Raw genomic sequence first — 20,458 nt, forward strand, 5'->3', positions numbered from 1 at the left:
TACAATTCACTTTGAAGTACGAATGCATCTCTGTCTGTGGACAATTGTCTTTTCTTTGTCTTTTGTACCTGGCTCTCTCACCCCATCCTTTCCCCTCAACTACTTCCCCCTCTACCAGATTCCCCCTCTACCAGAGCTCAGGATATATATATACATACATACATACATACATCAGCCTGGTTAGTTTCAAGTCCCTTATAATCTTCAACACACATGAACACAAACTAGTGTTGACACACACATATAGATGTTGCATTTTGTATTACTAAAATAGAAATTCTTGAAACTTCTTTCTGGTTTCTGCTTTTTTTTACTCAACAAACCTGATACAAAAGGTTCTAAACTATGAAATTCAGCTTCAGTTTGCTCTTTTAAATGGTTGTGTATGATTCCACAATCATAACTTAATGCCTTCCTGCTGATGGATACACTTTGTTCTTAGCTCCCTATTCCTATAAACAACAAAGAAATTAGCATCCTTGTATATTGTATTTGTTTCACATCTAGTGCATAGATTCTTCTCTCTAAGATAGAGAACTGTGTGACTGGTTGCTATCCATATTCTTGCAAGATTCTATGCATTTTATTATTTTATTTGCAATGTTAAATATGTTTTTATTTCTGATAACTCATATTAGTTTGCTAAATAAGATAATACTTATTTGAGTGATAATTCATATTGACATACTGCCCCCTCTTCATTACTTGTCATTATATACAAGTGCATAGGTAGCAAAGTCTGACTGGCTATAGAAATGAATAATATGTTAATTTTATTTATTTATTTATTTATGTGTGTGTGTGTTCTTGCACATGTGTATGGAGGATGACATTTAGGAGTCAGTTCTCTCTTATCATGTTGAGTCCTGGGAATGGAACTCCAGTTCCTTTGCCAACAGCACTGCCTTGATAGCCCAGTATTGAATTTTAAATGTCCTTTATGTCATGCTGTTCCAATTTCCCTAAGTATTTTGGTGTCTGACATCAGACTCTCACTATTACTACATGTCACATGAAAAAAATTGAATTCTGTGGCATTGTAAAGAATGTAAGGAAGAAAACAAATTACAGGAATTAGCAAAACCAAACAAAAACAACCCACCTTCCAAATTTCAGAAAATATTATCTGAGAGAGAGGGAGATGGAGGGAGAGAGAGAGGAAGGTAAACGAGAGAGAGAGAAAGCAGAGATGAATGGGAAGATGAGCAGATGGATGGTTGAATGGATAGTAAGAACAAAGACAAACTCCTGGTACTTGACCTTCCCTTCAGCAGCTAAATCTGATGGAATCTGTTTGTCTGCAGTTAAGTCTGTGAGATCAGTCAGGGGTAGGGAACGTTTTATGGAGGCAACAGGCCCCCCCCTTTTTTTTCTTTTCATTCTCTTCCTCATTTGACAGCCTTTATTTAAAAGAAAAAAATTACATGGGAAGGGGGAAGGGGGGCTCTTACCAGATACATCTCAATCAAGTCTTGATCGCTATTGTTTCCCTCTTGGACTTGATTATCCTCCTGCCTCAGCCTCCAGAGTAGGAAGGACTACAGATACATCCAGTCTTGCCAAGCTTGATTTGTTTGGTTTGAACATGTCTATGTGTTCAATCAGCATCAAGTGTACGATTTCCCTGAGGCCAATTCCAAAGTACCATTTAGAGTTCATGAAAAATAGCAAGCTTCAAAATGGGCAGCTTAAGAAAGACCTGAGCAGCAGAGGAAGGGGCAGGAGTGAGGTGGAGGAGAGAAAGGACTAGACTTTTGAGCTAAGAATGGACAGTTTAATCATGGACGAAAAGACATACATAGGATAGCCGGCATAGGCAGAGCTGCTGTGGAAGCACATTCCAGGAAAATCTTAAGAGATTACTTTAATAATAAACCATGCATTCTTCAGCAAGCTGTCACGGGATTAACTACCCCTTTCTAGACTGGGAGCACAGTCCAGACTCTAATGCACCCCACCACAAGCAGGTTTTGTGCAAATGACAATCGTTACGTGGGGACTGTGGACTTAAAAACATTGCACTTATTTTTTCCTACCTTAGTTTTCTAAACAAATTTTGGTGGTGATTAAAAAAAAAAAAATCATGCTTGCCACAGCTGATCGTCTGGGTGGGTTTTGATGTGCTTTTCCTTATGCAGAGATGTTCGTTTTAGACTTACTGAAAAGTTAACAAAGCAGATGTGACAAGGAACAGCACCTCCTGGGATAAAAAGAGTTAAATTTATTTTCATTTCTACCCCCCCCCACACACACACATAATGTGAGCAGGACATTGAGCTATTGCCAAGACCAATATCAGCACCCTAGAGATATAAAAATACACTTCAAACCAGAGCTCTCCACTGCTGGCTCTTTAGATTTCTGTATAAAGCAAGGTGTCCGTTTCGAGCTGTAACTTAGAGCCCACTGCTCACAAATGAACTGTTTGGGCCCAGATCTTCTCTCTACACTGAAGCTCACAAAGGATGAAACATTTTTTTCTGTTTTCTAAGGCAAATCACTTCTTTTTAGTGGTGACAACTTAACTGGTCTTAGAAACAGTCTTTGAACTATATTGATAAAGATATAGGCTTGCAAGCTGAGGAATAATATGTTTTTTGGAGGCCTGTTTCTTTTGTATTATCAAAACCCTCATTGCTTGAATGGACTACCTTTTATTTTTTTCTCATTTCTGAGCCTTTTGAAGTGAAACCATTCCTATAGACTTCTGGATTTCAGACACAAAGTGTGATGTCCTCAGAGGTAGCAGAATTAAAGTCCTCACCTAAGTGTTACGTCCTCACAGAATATCTTTTTTGGGGGAGGGGTCAAGACAGGGTTTCTCTGTAGATTTGGAAGCTGTCCTGGAACTCATTCTGTAGACCAGACTGGCCTTGAACTCACAGAGATCTGCCTGCCTCTGCCTCCCAAATGGTGGGATTAAAGGCGTGTGCCACCAACACCCGGCATTTTTTTTTAATTATCACAGAAAATTACCTCAGAGGAATATTGAAAGTTGCCATCACCACCCCCTCTTCTGTGCGTAACCAGGTGTAGAGGGAATGCAGAGGTCAAGAACAGCAGCAGCATCCTGGTCAGCTGTGCTGTTCTGTGTCTCTTGCTCTCTGTGTACATGGGCCTGACCTACTTGCAAGCAGAAACTGCCACTCACATTGAGCCACCTCAAATTACATAGTGGCTTTGCAGCTGGGGCTAGGCATGGACCACAAAATGCATCCTTGGTGCGCCATAAGCCTGATTTGAATCCTCGGTTTTCAATGGTAAGATTCAAATCTATTGAGTTGTTTACTCAATAAAATCAAAAACCCATTCCAGCCAAGTGACAATTTGTCATTTTTCATAGTTGGTACATTCTCCTTCCAACAAACAGGAGAACAGGGAGGAGAGGGAGCAGTGGGAAGAGGAGGAGCAGGAGGAAAACAGACAAGAGAAGGGGGTATAAGAACAAAAGGATTAAATGAAATAAGAAAGTGAATCGCAGTGAAGGAGGGGGAAGGGGAGGTGGGGGGGCCTTCCCAAAGCATGGTTTCCTATGTCCTTAAAAAACATCACCGTTTCTATGGATATTTGGTAACTGTTCCTGGCTTTAAAATATGCAGAAAAGAAATTGCAAGCTTCTATATAATTCCCAGGGTCCACTGTGCCAGGCATCAACAATTGAGCAATGAAAGTGACATTTTTGAACATCTCATATCTCAAGATTTTCATGCAGGGATTAAAAAAAATGCTGCAGGAACTAGAAATCAAAATCAAGTTATCTGTGTGTGGGTGGATGTCCACTGGAAAGAAAACCAGAGTATAACTTCTTTATACTATGAATGTAGATCATTAGATGAGTTAGAAGAACGCTAAAGCGTTTCATTTAGGCCAGTTTCACAGAGAGAAAGAACATGACCTTACATCTGTATGCGTGGTATTAAACTTCAACACAAGCACATATCATTACAGGACACATGTAAGTTTCCCTCCTATTTAAGCACGTCCACATTTGCGATTAACGGACACTGATTTCTTCAAATGTGACAGTCCAGTCACATGCTCTGTTTTAGATAGGGCAGATCAGACCTGGGACCAAACATCCCATGTAGGGAAAGTGAGGAGTAAAGGCATCTCTTTGTTCAAAAGGCTCCGGGCGGTTTAGAATGAGTTCGCGTGCCACGCCACTTGAAGTGTCAATCCTGGGAACGGATCTGTGAAACGCAACTTAGTGGATCCCACCCCTTTCCGAGTTTCCCTTTCCTGTCCTTACATGCACCCTTCCTGGCCCCCTTTAGTATGGGGCTGCTGGCCCTGGCTGTGCACAGTTCTTTCTCTGGGTCTCTGTGATCGCCCCCAGCTGGTCAGGAGCACAGAGCACAGGAGGCTCCGGGCTCCATGCCTGCAGCGCGAGTTAATAAACAGTTAAGTTTGGAAGACTCCGTAGCACGTTGAGGGGGAGTTACCAAGCCCAGGCAGCAAAAACATCCCATTTTTGTGCCGACCTCCTTCTCTCCTTTGCTGGCTTCTCTCTTCCCACCCGTCTTGGCTGCCTACTTTGGGTGGTGGGGAATCTCACAAATGAGACAGTGTACTCCGGGGAAAGCCGTGGTTTTGTATCCTGACATCTGTGGAATGCTTCCAAGGAATGCGTTTTACCTTTGGGGTCCGACTCCAGACGACCATCCTGTGACATTTAAAGAGCCCATCTGTGTGTGTGTGTGTGTGTGTGTGTGTGTGTGTGTGTGTGTGTGTGTATACACGCGCGGGGTGCTTAAAGGGCTTTGGGGACATCCAAGGGAGGACGCTGGTGTGGCCGCTGACCACCTAATTAACTGCTGAAGGGTGTTCGGTTTTGCCTTGTGACAAAGGCTGGACGTGGTTTGTGCCTCTAAGGAGCTATTTTCTGCTGACTGACAGCAAAGGGCATTAAAAATGTGAACTTTGTCTTACACTAGCATTCCTAGGAAACTATCTGCCCAAGCGACTTAACAAAGTTGTCTTAAATCCCCGAAGCGTTTGAACGCTGTTTTCTTGACAGTTGTAAACTAGCTGCAAGGCTTAAGTAAGAAAAGGGACGAAAAACAATGTGTTAAAAGCTCAGAGCCCCAGTCAACATAGCGGTTTTCTTTGCAGCATAGAGCTGAGTCTGTTATTTCTTCCTGCCCTCTCTCCTTCTTCACTTAATCCGGAGCCTGGAATTCAGCTCTGTAGTGGGTTTCAGATGGGAGCTGCTTGAATCCAAAGGGAAATTTAACTGGATTCGAAACACTTAAAGAAGCTGGATCTTATCTCCACCCCTGGGCACCCCCCCCCCCACACACACACCCTCTCCCCTTTCTTCTTAGCCTGTGTTTGGAAGGAAGGGAGCCACTCTGTAAACTGAGAAGAGCAGGAGCGAGCCTCCAGACACATGGAAAGATTTAAAAATTACGGAGGGGGCAACTTCATGAATAGTAAATGTTGTCGTTGCTCTATAAAGTGACTTGATGAAAATAGTTCTGACCCTCATAAGGCAAAGCAGGAGAGTGGAGGGGGACCGAGGTAGATACAACTCCCAACCTGAGTAGTGACAGAAAATTTGCCAAAATATCTTGGAGATACCTGATAAGGCGACTGGAATGGTTCTGATGAGATGTATAGTCTATCTTTCTTACAATCTTGAGGCCTGGGCTCTGCACACAGGGAAGCGGTGACTGACTGTTTAGAAAGGAAGGACTAGCCAGGATTCGGGACTTGCTGCTACCAAATGGCTTGTCATGGTGCTCTCTTGTCCTGGATTAGGCTGCTTTACTCTAGCCAGGTACCTCACCCACCCAGGCTCTACCACTCCACTCCCTTGACCTAAGGCAGGGCACACCAGTGCTGGAAGGAGTTTACCGGCTTGGGAAATCGGGACCTTTGGGAATTCCTGCTTTCCCGAGGAAAGCAGCTCAGGATCTGGGAAAAGGAATGCCACAGTGAACAAAACTCAGAGGTAAGATAAGCTAGACCCCTTGAGAAAGGAGGTGTGGGGGTCTTTTGGGACATGTATTTCAGACACAGCTCATTCTCCCATGTCTTTAGTCACTTTGTCCTAAAGCTCACTGGATTCTTATGCTTTTGACTAATAACAAATCCCTTCTCTCCCTACTGCCAGCTCCAGCCTTTTATCCAATCTTTACCCTACAAACTGTTTGTCCCTAGTCTAGTATGTTCCCTCTTTCAGCTGAAGTCCTAGAGGATAAGCCCAGGATCTTGGACATGCCTGGCCAGCCACCAAGCTACTTCCCTAAGCCCTAAAATGGTTTTGCTTTGCACCTCAGTCTAGACTTAAACTCACCGTTCTCCTGCCTCTGTCCCATGAGCGCTAGGATTGTAGGTAGAGGCTACCACACCTGGCTAAGCTATGCATTTTAACTATGACCAGAAGAGATAGACTGTGGAGGAATGGGAAGAATGTCTTTCTAGTGCAGATATGTTTATGGGGCTGGTGATGCTGATACCACAGTTTATCTCCACCTGAGGATGTAAAGAAGGCTGGGAAGGTAACCACAGCATTGTTTTTAGGCCTCGCTGATTTACGAAGAAAGAACAAAATCCAGAGGTTCGTTTGTTCGTTCATTCGTTCTTTCTTCTTTCCTTTTTTCTTTTGGTGTTTTGAGACTGTCTTGGTGCATTTCTCTTCCCAGGTTGACACTAAAGGTCTAGTCTTTCAAGTCATGGGATTATAGGCAAACATTTCTGCTAAAACCTTACTATAATTTTGGGGGTTAAACTAAAGTCTAAATTGCCGTTCGTTGGACCTGCTTCTGGTCTTACTCTGCAGGACAGACAGATTTTTGTGGGCTTGCTGGGGGTGACCGGTATTGCTTTTAAGATCCTATTGGCATGGTGATGTTGTAAAGGCTTCTGGGAGCTGCTGACCAGCTGATCTGGTTTGCTCAGTCATATCCCTGTTACCGAAAATTTAAATGACCAGGAACACATGGCTTGCTGGGTGGCTTTCTGCCATCAGGAAGCATTGTGAGAAACTGCTCCTGGTGAGACCATCAGGAAGTTGCTTCTTCATTTCTCTCCTAGTCTGAGCCTAAACCCACTACCACTTTGATCAGGCTAATTTGGAAACACCCTGTTTCTTTGCCTCCTGCTCTCCACTGGGGGATTAATCATTCCTATTCTTGAAGACAAAGCTAGGATGCTGGAATGTGTGAAAAGGCTGCCCAAAGGAGTTCACAAGGGGCATGAGTTGCCCCAACTGGAAGACTTGCAATGGGACTGGCTTGGGGGTTATGTAACCGACCTACCTGTATAAGGTTTCCTACACTTAGGCAGAATTAGAATGGGAAGCAGATTGGCAATATGAAGCACCTGAGTAGCAAGAAGTATTTTGTTTTGTTTTCAATCACCCTGGAGTTGTAATTTTTTATGAAGTTGAAGCACTATTACTGAATTGCAGAGGCTGGCCCAAGTCTCATTTAGATGACAGAGTGTTCACAACAAGTAAGTGTTTTTAAGAGAAATCTAAATCATGGTAAGATATCCTAGTGGGTTAATCATGTCAGTTAGAAGTGAACTATCAGGTCTCCTCTTAGAGACAAAGCCCAAGTCCTGCTACAGGGTACAAATGATGATGAATATCTTGTTTGTTTGTGGGTTTTTGTTTTTGTTTTTGACAGGGTTTCTCTTTAGCTTTGGAGGCTGTCCTAGAACTTGCTCAGTAGACCAGGCTGACCTGGAACTCACAGAGATCCACCTGCCTCTGCTGGGATTAAAGGCCAGCTGGAACTCTTAAAGGACTAGCAGCTCATGCATTTGTATGCTAGCTGCTGTCTGTCCTTCTGCCAAAACAGCACAGTTGGGTAGTGGGTGAAAGCATCCACACCACGGCTAGTAAGAAGACCTTGGGCACACAGAATGACCTTTTAGTAGTTCTCTTTTCTTATCTGAGGAAGAACAATAGTATTTAGGGACACTGGGGAGATAAATTAATCTATATCTTTAGAATACTTTGTCCTATCTGTTTGTTTCTGCCCCCTGAACAACTGAATTAAGTGTCTTTGTGAACACTGAAAGCAAATGGAGAATTTCTTAATCAAAAGTGACTACCATTTACCTATCTGGAAAATGTCAATCATTTGAGCATTCAATATTAAGGAAGCCTGTGCGTTTGCTTGTGTTCACGCTAGAACAGACAGTTACTCTCTGTTCTCAGCATGGAAGCCTGCTATTTGGTTTGGTCAGAATGACCTCTGGTCTCATTTAAATCTTCCCCACACCCTCTCAGACTCCCTACAGAGAAAGAATGAGCCTTCTCCTGAGGTCAGCATTCTAGCCAAGGAAGTGGGAAAAGGAGGGACCACCCTGACTAAACTAGTGACTAGACCAGGACACGGGCCCCAATACTATCATGGCCCACAAAGCTGGGCAGGTTGCCATGGTTATTCCCCTTCCTGCATCTTTCCACCACCCTGGGAGGAAACTTGTCTCTCTAGGGCAAGCAGAATCAGAACAAATTGCTTCCTGGTCTAAAAATGGAAGTTACTCAGTAAAGTAGAATCTCTCTCTATTCATTGCCCTTCCTTTACCAGTCAAATTTATTTTAATTCCAGTATAAACTTTCTAGTCTTTACTAGCTCTTGTATCATCTAGATTACAACCCATGAGGGCTAAAAAAAAGTTTCCGTTATTACCTTAGTATAGAAGTTGCTTGGCAATTTCTGTCCCTCTTACAACTTGCACAAACTAGCTGGGGGCAAGTGACCTTTGGCTGATGTAAGCTGGTAAGAATTCTCAGTAATGGGACATGCCAACTTAATGTTTAGTTCTAGGGAAGTGATCAGGAAGCAGAAAATATGACGGCCATCTCTTAGATTTTCAAGAAATGTCAGAGAAATGGGTAAGGAAAAAATAGGAAGTAAGAATTCTAGAATGTTGGTATACTATTGTATACAATGGTATACTATTGTAAGAGGTAAGAGTGAAGCAGGTGCCTATGTGTATAAAACCCTGGATTCAACCCCCAACACTACACAAAAGAAAAAAAATGAAATTAAAATGCTGTTAAACCTGGAAGAAGCTTGAGTGACAGGCAGAAGGTTTAAGATGTTTCTCTTGGTAAAAGCTAGTCTGTTTTTCCTTAGGAATATGATGTAATACATTAGGTTGAAATACACAAGGATCTACAGAGGGCATATAAACTGCCATTTGTAAGTGGATTTGTAAAAGCTGAAGTCACCCTTTAAGGATTGGACACTTGGTGTATGTTACACAGCTATAAAGAACTTTTTGTAGAGTGTGATCTCCACTCGAAACTGATTGAACCAAGCCTGCAGGAGGCCTCGCCCAGCTATAGTCTACAAACTTTTTACTTGATCTTAAGAATAACAGTTGTAATTCAGTTTTATGATTCAATCATTCAATGGAAAGAATAACAACGGACTTCATTTCCTACAGTCATAGAAATAATAGAGCTAAACTATTTAAATATAATTATGTTTAGCTGCATCTTGGGTTTCAAAAAGATGAGAAAGCACATCCTACAACGTTTTACCCACAGCCTGCTGGATCCCAAGAAAATGTGTATAATCCTTAGTTTTACCACATTGCCTCACTTCTAAATCCTTTCACCTAGGCTGAGATTTTTAAAGAGTATAATTAATCTCCACTTATTAGGAGACTGTCTCAGCCAACAGCTTTTTAAAAAGAGCTCCAGTAAACTACACCATTACCCTTAAACCAGATGGTTTTCTCTGGCCCATATAACTTTTACATTTGTTTTCCATGCCATGCCCAGAAGTGCAGACAAGAGCTTCCACTGTAAATAAATCTACCACACTTGGTTTTTAGAGAGATGTGAGTCTTAGGAAGGATCAATCCATTCCCCCACTTAACTTTCATTATACATAACTTGTAGTAAAACAAAAAACCTGGGCTATGAATATAACTCATTCACTAGAGCGCTTATATAACAGCCTCAAGACCTGGGGTTCAATCCCCATTCTGAACTAGTTGTAGCTCATGCAAGTAATCCCAGGATTGGAAGAGTGGAGGTGGGAAGATGAGAAGGTAAAGGGCATTGGCATTATGTAGTGAGTTTGAGGTCAGCATAGGTTACTTATCTCAGAAAAAAAGATGCCTCCATTTCTTAGCTCCAGTATGATCCAATTGCTCCACATCAGATTCTGAAGATGAATTGAGTTTTAGTGTTTCTCTGAATATTTATGAAGTATCTAAGTGATGCATGGTGTTGGGTTGGCAGTGGAGAAACAACAACCCCAGTGAGTGGAAATTGAGGAAGAAGTCTGCATCAGGTGAGGCCATACACACAAAATCTAGAGTTCTGCCAACCTGCAATAGAATAGTGGGCCTGGCATTTTTCAGAAATGCTACTAAAAGCTAGGCATGTGGCTTATTGGTAGAGTTCTTACCAAGTATGTACAGGGCTCTGGATTTGATTCCCAGTTTTAAAAAAATGGCTGTTCAATGTCCCTAACCCTTAGTTACCACATTCACCTTGCAAAAACAGTCATGAGAATGACTGGTATCAGTAGAGATCCCACCTCCAACTGAAGTAACGGGGTGTCATCTGGAAATATATTAGAGAACTCGATCTGAGATGCACAGGTTAGTGGTTCAGAAACAGGCTCTGAGCTACAAATGATCACGTCTGCAAACCAACAATAGGTATAACATCTGAATTTCATTTTTCCTCTCAGTAAAATGAATTGACTCAAAGTTACAGCTAAAGGGAAATGGAAAAAGTTCCTGAGAATGGCTGCTGATGCAGACAAGCGACTGTTCTGGAACTGTCATCCTTGGTAAAATGGCTGGGCGGATGCTGGCAAACAGTCTTATGTTGTTGGTGAATTTTTGATAAGCTCAATTCTGACACTGAACACAGGGAAGCTGAGATTTAAACCAGATTTTTTTTCATATTTTGAAACCATTAAATACGAGGGTCAAGCTGTGAAATATGGCAATATTTCATAAACCAGAAGAGACCAACAAATTCTAATTTTCATGTTTCCACTTTGGTCTGATCAGGGCAATGGAGTCTTTTTAGTCTAGAGTTAATCTATACCTAAAAACCTGAACACGAAAAATAAACACTTTTTCATGACTTCTTCCTGTGTGTATATTGAGCATAGATGCTGTCCTATATAACCTCATTTTTCCTTTCTCCATCTCCTTTTCCCACCCTTTCTATGACCTTCCCTATACTCTTCCCTCCGCTCCCTCAGTACCTTCCCTCCATTTCTCTCCCCTCCCTCCCTATCTTCCCTTCCCACTTTCTTTTATGAGATAGGATCCCACTCAGGAGCCCAAGCCTGCATCAAACTTCTGATCCTTCTGTTTCAGCCTCCCAAGGGCTGCATAGGTATGCCCTATCACCCTCAGTTTTTACACTTTGTTTTACTTGTTCTGTTTAGGACCAAAGTCTGTTCTAATCATCTATGAGATGTAATGCATATGTTAATATGCTTTTATGTTATCTTTTAGTGTTGTAGAAATAAGCCAAATGCATTTGCAATGTCAGAGGTGTTGAAAGTGAAGACTGAACCAGTTATTCACTGTCCTGAGTCAGGATCAAAAATCACAATGGACATAAACACTAGGTCTTCCAATCTCTGTGCTTTAAGTGGGGGAAGCCTTGCCTGTGCTTTATTTATATCACCACTGATTTTGTTGCTATTGTTGTCATCATATTTGTCCCCTCCAAAATTAAATATTACAAATGCAGCCCCACTTTTGCTGTGTAAAACGAATGTATAGCTGGTTACACAGCTCTTCCATCAATAGTTAATTATGTTCAATATTAATTTCTACCAGGGCAGAAATTCCTATATAGGTAGGAGTTTTCAGAAAACATTTAGATTGGTAGGTAGGTAGATTGATGGATGGATGGGTGGGTGGGTGGATAGATGGATGGATGGATGGATGGACAGACTTGAATTGGAATGATAACAAATTTCACTTATTATCCAAACTGTCTTCTGAAGTATAACTTGATGCAGAGATGTTATAATTGATTTCCCCAAAAAAACCCTGTTGGGGGATGCAATTCTGATTTATTTAGCTGTCGGGACTTATAATAACTAAGCATTGGTTTAAATTCAAAATTGGATACAACTATTTGTTTTATGCATGCTAGCAGACACATGCTAATTACCATTCACAAAACATTAGTTGGGCGTGGCACATGCTTTTAATCCCAGCACTGGGAGGCAGAGAAAGGCATATATATCTGTGAGTTCTAGGGCAGCCTGGTCTACATAGTGAGTTCTAGGACAGCTAGGTCTGTATAGAGAAACCCTGGAAAGAGAGAGACAGAGAGAGATAGAGACAGAGACAGAGAATGCCACCCATGTGCAGAGGCTTCCTGCAGCCACCATCTGTGGACATTTCTGTGAGGGGCCAGGGTAGACTACTGTTTTGACAAAGATTGTCATAACATGAGGTGAATGCTTTTGTAACTAAGCAGTGAGTGCCCTTTAACCAAAGCTAGCTGGAAGGACTTGGGAGAGAGAGAGAAGGTTACATTTTCATGATAGCTGTTCCATTTTAATAAGGAGTTTACCTCATGGGAAAATGACTTTCTTGAGACTTTAGGATCCAGTAACATGTTTGGTACTAAGATAAGGCCATGGACATCTCCTCTCAGTCACTTATGCTTCTCCAGTGGTGAAACTCATTTCCAGATGAATGCAATATTTCCTTCTGTTTGTTTTTGATGCTAGTGAGGAGTCATGACTTTGGATTTTAAGTTAATTTTACAAAAAAACACTGTGTATACTCTTTAATGGCCCTACCTTGCACAGTTCTTCCTTCTAAAGCTCATTGCCACAAAGGTGTTCCTTGAGACTACAGTATGACCATAAGAGATTTAAAAATTGTTGGCAAGATAATCTATACATTAAGGTGGTCCCATACCATTGTTCATATCAATAAGAGATCAATTCATATAGAATTTATGTTAATTTTTTCTTACTAAATGTTGATAGCAAAGATTTCCATGCTAACTGGAAACATCTCCAAACCATTTAGCATTGATTCTAACAAACATTTTCTTGTCCTATGCTGTAGATACCTTAAGAGTAAAGACCATGTCTTCTTTGTTATTAGACCATGTCTTCTTTGTTATTGTATAATAGGATAATACAATGCTTGGCACATAGTAGGAATGCAATAAATGACCAGATGGCCAGGTGAATAATTCAAGCCATTCTCATTTATGACTTACTTATAGTTTGCTGTAGACTGAGCATAACAGGGAAATTTCAGCTTCCCTTTATCTATTGTTATAAATAAAACAATTCTGAACTCTGTTTTAACTTTCTGGTAATTTATAGTGAGCACTATCCACATGTACCCCTAGTTTATATCTGCTCAGGTCTGGGGAAACACAGACAAGGTGTTACTAAAATTCTCCAGATGATGTGGTATTTCCAAGTCATTGGTTTAACTTCTTCTGTCATTGGAATGTTTGTCACAACTCAAAAGCCTGCTTTACCTAGTGGTTGTAACGACCTGGCTAATAACAGTTACATTTCATGGTTTCCAGGCTGATATTCCATTCAAGGACAACTTTTCATTCTTCCTTTGTTTCAGGACCTACATATGTCCACTATCAAAATTGAGAATACAGTGACCTAAAGGTCAGGGTTGATAATTGCTTTGAATTAACATAATTTCTATGCAATTAGAGCAACTAAACTTTATTTATTTTGTTTTGCTTTGCTTTTTTTTTTTTTTTTGAGACAGAGGCTTCCATGATAGCTCAGGATGGTCTGGAACTTACTGTGTAGCCCAAGCTGACCCCCTCCTGCCTTAGCTGGTCCCACCCGACTCCATTGATGGGATTATAGACGTAAGCCACCACACCCAGTAAGAAACTTAACTTTTAAAATTTGCTTGTGCAGCTGGCCTGTGATTTAAGATGCAGTTTCCACTAGCCCTTCTTAAGTGCTGGTGGCATCACACTGCCAGCTCACTAGTCTCTAGACTGCTCCCAGTGTGTCCAAGAACATAGCTGGAAACCAAGAACTGGTCATAGCCTAACCAGCATCAAAATCCTACCATCAAAGCAGTTTTTCAAAGTGTGATTATTTGATTCAAAACTTACTGTTCAGTGGTTAAGATGCTTTCTTATTCAACTGAATTTCAGACCCTGGCAGCCATATCCAGCAACTCACAAACACCTGTAACTCTAATTACTAGGAATCAATCCTATGTGTCTTCTTGCCTCCCCAGGCATTTGTACACATATGTTTAAACACACACACACACACACACACACACACACACACACACACACACACACACTCAGCACAAATCTGAATAAAATAAATTTTAAAAATAATCTTACTGCTGAATTTTTAGTATTTCAGGAGATTTTTCCTAGCAGGTTTAGATGGGCATCAGTAAAATGATGTCCATGACATTCTTGCAGGTTGGGTATGGGCACTTCTCTAGACACACCTAGAAGCTCTTGGTGAGTATCACTGAATCCTAAGAGACTCATCTAATTGTCTTTCTTAGGTGCTAAAGATCATGCGTGCTAGCACCCTAGGCATGTTCCCTATCATTGTGATGCTCCAAGTTCTACTTGAATTTTAAATATTGCTCTCTGATACATTAACACATCTCCAGGAAAAAAATATAATTTTAAAAATAAAAGTACATGCCACCCCAACCTCACATTCTAACTATATAAGAGTTAGCAATGGCCTGCCCTTCCTTACCAACCTTTCTTTGGTACTGATGTTTCCGGACTTCAATAGTTACATAAGAAATGCAGACTGGGGAAACATACTGCTTCAAATAAGACAGAGCAATGTGGTTATTTTAGTCTATAGATGCCTTTGACAAAAGATGTCCTTGTTTTGTTTTCTAAGTTGACACTTCCACAGTGGCATTTCACTTCTAAAATAGGCATTTTTTAAAGATAAGGTGGGTCATAGAATAAAGGGCATAATATAGAATGGCCTTTGGCTTTTATGAAAGCCACATTTAGGACACAGTTTATTTGAAGTTTGAGGGTCACTGGCATCATTGCTCATCTAGAAGGGATGACCTTGAATCTGACATTTAAGATCATTAGACCTTTACCTTGTGATGAAAAGGCAAGACTCCCAGGAGATTAGTGGGGTATTTCAATGAAAGAAAGCGGCAGTGTTGAATCACTCAAAGTGGCACGTCCACACAGCTATCATACTACAAAGCCATCTGACCCTTTGATGCCTTCTTTCGAGTACTCAGATTTGTCACTACCCCAACCTCAACACCATCACTCAACCTCAGTCTCCCAGGTACTGTCTAGACAAAATAGAGTGCCACAAACGCACCGCAATCCAGCTTGACCTGACTCTCAATCTTTCCCCTGGCATCACGAGCACCCCATCCTGTATCCTTTTTCAGCTGATAGAAATACTCTTTATTCTTTGCTAAGAATTCTTATTTCCCAGATAGATTTTCTGCCCTGTACAAGTTGTACTCAGCCCTGGGGGCAGGGTAGGGTGGGGTTGGGTGGAAGGGGGGGCATGATTAATCCCTTCTGCCTGTGGTGCTCCAAGGCAAAGGTTGAGGCAAAAGCATCAAAAGCAAGGATGCTTACTTAATTTGGGTAAGTCAGCTTTCCTCATCAAATAGGACCAAAGAATTGCATGAGAGCATTCTGGTATGTGGTGAACATTTGATATTTCCAAACCATCCCCAGTGATGCTCTGCAAAGTTCCTGGGCTGCTCTGCTTTTCCTTAACAGACCAATTATCCCTCCATTTACTTTTTGTTCCGCCTGCAATGGTACAGTCTCATCAGGAAAGAGATCTCCATTTTGCCCATGGATATACCCAAGGATTCCCACCACACAGTAGGAACACACATTCATTCTAGGTTTTGCCTTGCTAGTATGGGTCAGAGGCATATTCAAAGGGATGCACCCCCTATTTAAACAGGGATGTGTGTAGCTCTGATTGGTCTCAAACTTGCTATGTAACTGAGAAAGTTGTTGAACCTCTGATCCCCTTCCCTCTACCTACAGAGTAGGGGTACAAATGTCCACCACCACACTACTTTAGTTATGCTACCAGCTGAATGCAGAGCCTTGTGCATGCTAGGCAAGTACCCTACCAACTGTTTTTCTCCCATAAGGAAATTTATTAGATCAAAGAGTAGGTGTTGAGTGGTATTAGGGTAGAGAACCCCCAAAACCAGAGAGTCTGCTTGCTTCCAGAAAAGAAGCTTTACTCATAGACATGTCCAGTAATTTCCTTGAAATTGGATTTTTGCTTGTTTTAGAAGGACAGACAAAACTTAGATTCTCTCTCATTTTTTTTCCTGGTGGAGCTAATTATTTGCATGTTTCTACAACATGTAACTTACAGAAGACATTAGCTTCTGTAAGTTTACGCTGCAACTGTAAACAATCACCGAAATTCAGATTTCACTCAAAGTCTCCGGATTTGGAAGAGTTCCATCACAACCTTTGAGAATCTGCTTTAACTTCCTTGTCTATAATTTTGAGCCTTTTTAATAAAGTTTGGATTAGAGATTTAATAATGACTTTCAAAAGAGACTTCTCTTTGAATAGGGCTACAGAGTTTAGCTAAGGAAACAAATCATGGAATTGCATTCTTTGATGCTAAAAGTTCCTACAAAAAAAAAAAAAAGAGTCAAATCATATGCTACCATAGAGAGAAGACTTCAGCTAATGCTTGCAGACCAACTCGTTATGTTGAATTGATGAGCTTAACAGAGACCATGAAGAAAGGCTACAAATGGAATCCCAGTACAATCCATGATTCCACCTCACCCCTCATTTTTGTAAATATGGAAGTACTGTTTGCTTAACAGGTACAGAATCTTGCAGTTTGTCTTTAGAGATTGGAAGAGCAGAGGGGAGGGCTCTGAAAGAGCATTCAGGCTAACAAACATTTGTTTAAACACTACATTTTTTACTAACCAAGGACACCTCCATTAAAAGTGACTCACTGAAGCTGGCATTCCTGTGGACTCTAACCAGAAGCCCCTTTAGTTCAACTTAAGCAGGAACTTCTAGACCATCAATGGCCAAGAGTTGAAGCCCAGCAAAGTGCCCTTCACTAAAGAACCATTCCTATCTGTTCAAATTGTCCTGGAACTACATACTAAGTAGACCCCCGTGGTTAGTTCCTGAGATCCCAAGGAGGTTATGGACCTGGTCATATGGTGAGCATTCAACAACCCAAAGAAAAAAGCACTTCACCCCACCTGCTTATTGTAGAAAGGCATAGGGTTAAGTCAAGTGTGTGTGTGTGTGTGTGTGTGTGTGTGTGTGTGTGTGTGTGTGTACAGTCTTTCTGAACTCTGAAGCAAACTTTTTGAGATTTATACAGAATAAAGTAACTCTTAAGGTTCTTAGAAATTTCCAAACAGAAAAGAAAGCCAGTGAGCTCTGCCTTCATTTCCCAGGAAGTCTTAGTTCTCTGAAATACTTCCATCCATTTCCCTCTTTCCTGTTGAGATTATGCAAACAAGTGCCTAAGGTGACATAGAAACTGGGTCCCTGAAGGCCATTGTAGATGGAGCATATTGTTTTAGTGATTAGAACCTCACAGGTATGACTGTCCTAAAACTACTCCTTCATAGGGTCCCTTCAGTCATCTTTCCACATCTGCTAATTGTGCTTACATGCCACCTTATGGAGTTCATCTTGTCCTCAGTCTGTGGTAGTTATTATTTTGTGGACATAAACACAAGCACAATTTAAAGGCACATAGGTTAGCTATGTTGTGATATTTTTGTATCATACACTCTAAAATTTCAAGACTGGGGTAGTATTAGCAAGTTTCTATACTGAAACCTATATCAGAACCAGACATTTCATATCTAGTGACCTACTTAATTTGGCCAGGAGTCAAGGTATAGCAAATGAACCTACACTTTCTTATTTTGTTGGGGAGAGTTCCCCTGGATTTTTAGGTAATATTCTAGATGCTTCCTAACCTGAAGTATGCTAGGACACTGGTATTCATATAGTATGAGAAAAGATCCTTGGGTCCCTGGTTCCTCTATAAACGTAACACCCAACAAATGAATAGAAGATAAATAGAAAGTCCCTTGTTATTTTGCTTTGTTTTGTTTTATTGAGATGAAATCTCTCTTGCCCGAGCAGATCTCCAACCCTTGGGCTCAAATAATCCTCTTGTCTTGATCCCCCCAAAGAATCTTGTACTAAAGGTATACACCAACACCCTCAATTCCGGAATATTTTTAATTGACTTTCATTTCATTTAAAAGGAAGAAAATCTGCTGTACCAAAATCAGCTGAATCATTACGAACCATCTTTAAAGGAACATTCAATATTCTGAGCGCACAAGATGACAGTAAACAGCAGGTTAATTTTTAAAAGCTATCACTAGTCATTAAGGTTAGCATGGTCACCAGTATTCTTGGAGATGAAGCTTGATGCCTTGTTGGTAAAATCTTACCCAGCTAGAATAGATTGTATCAAACAAGGAAATGTGGGCAGGGTAAATTTCTCATGGAAGGTTATTGCTAGCCCTCAGGGTAGACTGAACACCAAAACAAAGGGCATATTCTACCAGGAAGGCCACCTAGAATCTGGAGATGGCGTGTCAGAATCACAGCATGTAAAACAGCCTTGGGTTCAGTCTACAGAGGCTTACTGCCACCTTCTTCCAAAAGTCTGGTCTAGACATAGAAGCGCAGCAGGCAGACAACTTAGTTCCACTGACTATAAACAATTGTTGCACCCATCCCTGTTTGACTGCTCTGCACTGATGTGACAAGGCAGCTGGATCCTTCTTCCTTTAAAATCTTAAGACCTCAGCATGTGTCTGAAATCTGAGTTGCAGAAAGGGGAGCCATACTCAGGCATTGGCTTTCTGGGTTATGTGAATGTGGGGCTCTGCCTGGGAAGGGAAATCTCATTGGGATTTATATCATTCAGCCAGAAAGAAACCAAATATCAGGCAGTGTTTCTTGCACTGGTTTGTGGAAGAGGAAAAGCTTAAGATTACTTTCCTCTTTTAGAGCACCCTGGTGTGGTTATAAGATCATAACACAATTCTGCTGGTGTGTGTGGCTCTGCATTCATAACCTAGGGTTTCAAATACAGACAGATCCTTTATAAATAGCAGGCTTTCTTTAACGCCTAACATGGGATAGAGTTCCAGGATGACTAATGGAACTTTAATAAAGACTGAAATGTGTTTACTAGGATTGTGTGCACACACATCCGTAGGAGAACGTCTAGAGAGGTGAATATTGATTGTTTCCTTAGGTCCACACAGATGAGCTGCATGTCTTTCCTGGTTATTTCCTATGGGAAAGGACAAACAAACCTTGGATAACCTTGAAAACAAACTGTTATGTTTCTTTAATATGATTTCATTTAAAAACTAGCTAGGGGTTAGGAAAATAGCTTTGGTGAAGCATCTCACCTAACTTAGGAAGGATAGCCACAGAAACACTAAAATGCTAAGTATATGAGAAGACTTATTTATCCCCCAAAGTCCAAAAGTTGTATGGCTGAGTCTTTTTCCTCTTCTGAATCTTTATTTCATTTTGTTCTTTTAATTTCTGAGATTGAAATTTAATTCTCTTTCCTTCCTCCCATATACACCTGCCACTCTCCTTCAAATTCATGGCCTCTTTTTTCATCAACTATTATTGCATCCATATATGTGTTTGTAAGTAAATACATATTCCTAAATATAACCTGTCGAGTCTATATAATGCTACTTACTATGTATGTTTTCAGGACTGACCATTTGGCACTGAACAACATATGGATGTGCTCTTCCCTGTGGATTTACTTTTCTGGATTCTAGCTTTACCTGGTTGCCTATAGTTCTTTGTGTAGGGTGGAGGCCTCATGCCCAACCCCCACCCCCAGTTTGGCATGTTTGTTAGTGTCTTTGTTCAACTCAAGTTTGGGCTGTCATGATGATGACACTTTATGAATAGAGCTTCTGATGTTACTAGGAGAAACAATCTCCCTGATTCTTCAGCTCTTATAGTCTTTCTGCCCCCTCTTCCTCAGTGTTCCCTGAGCCTCAGATGTGGCAGCATTCTACAGATGTATCTCACTAAGACTGAGCTCCACAACTCTGCATTTTGATTGGTTGTGGTTTTTGCTTGTAATCCGTTGCAAAGAGAAGTCTTGAAAAGTTCAAGCTTAGTATCTGTAATATTTAGATGGCAAGTGCAAAGTGTTTTATGTATTCACTGTGGTTTTGTATCGATCCATGAGACTTTTATTCAAATTACTGCCCCAAAGCCTTATGATTCTAAAACATGCATGTCAGTAGTTATATTTTAAAAAAGGTAGGCAAGCATTAAAATTCTTCATGTAGATTGCTCACTTTTTAGAAAACTTTCTGCCAAGATTTAAGATAAGGACAACACAGAAAGAAGCAATGATACCATCTGATGATGCAAGATGGTTTTGTTTTGTTTTGTTTTGTTTTTTTCTGCTCAAGGTCTTTTTGTTGGTGG

General features: G+C 40.9%; 1 protein-coding gene across 4 annotated transcripts in view; it reads left to right on the forward strand.

Annotated features, from left to right (window-relative positions):
* Positions 1 to 5,348: 5,348 nt before the first annotated feature.
* Dab2 (DAB adaptor protein 2) overlaps positions 5,349 to 20,458 on the forward strand; it is a 49,857-nt gene continuing 34,747 nt past the window's right edge. For 2 of the 4 annotated variants that reach the window (XM_027401359.2, XM_027401361.2), the window contains exon 1: positions 5,349 to 5,953. The gene's annotated coding sequence lies outside the window, so the exon portion shown is untranslated. The remainder of the gene's footprint in view (positions 5,954 to 20,458) is intronic. The other 2 variants (XM_027401357.2, XM_027401358.2) reach the window with 1 other exon arrangement.

The sequence above is a fragment of the Cricetulus griseus genome, chromosome 2, assembly GCF_003668045.3.
Source record: "Cricetulus griseus strain 17A/GY chromosome 2, alternate assembly CriGri-PICRH-1.0, whole genome shotgun sequence".
NCBI classification, from domain to species: Eukaryota; Metazoa; Chordata; class Mammalia; order Rodentia; family Cricetidae; genus Cricetulus; species Cricetulus griseus.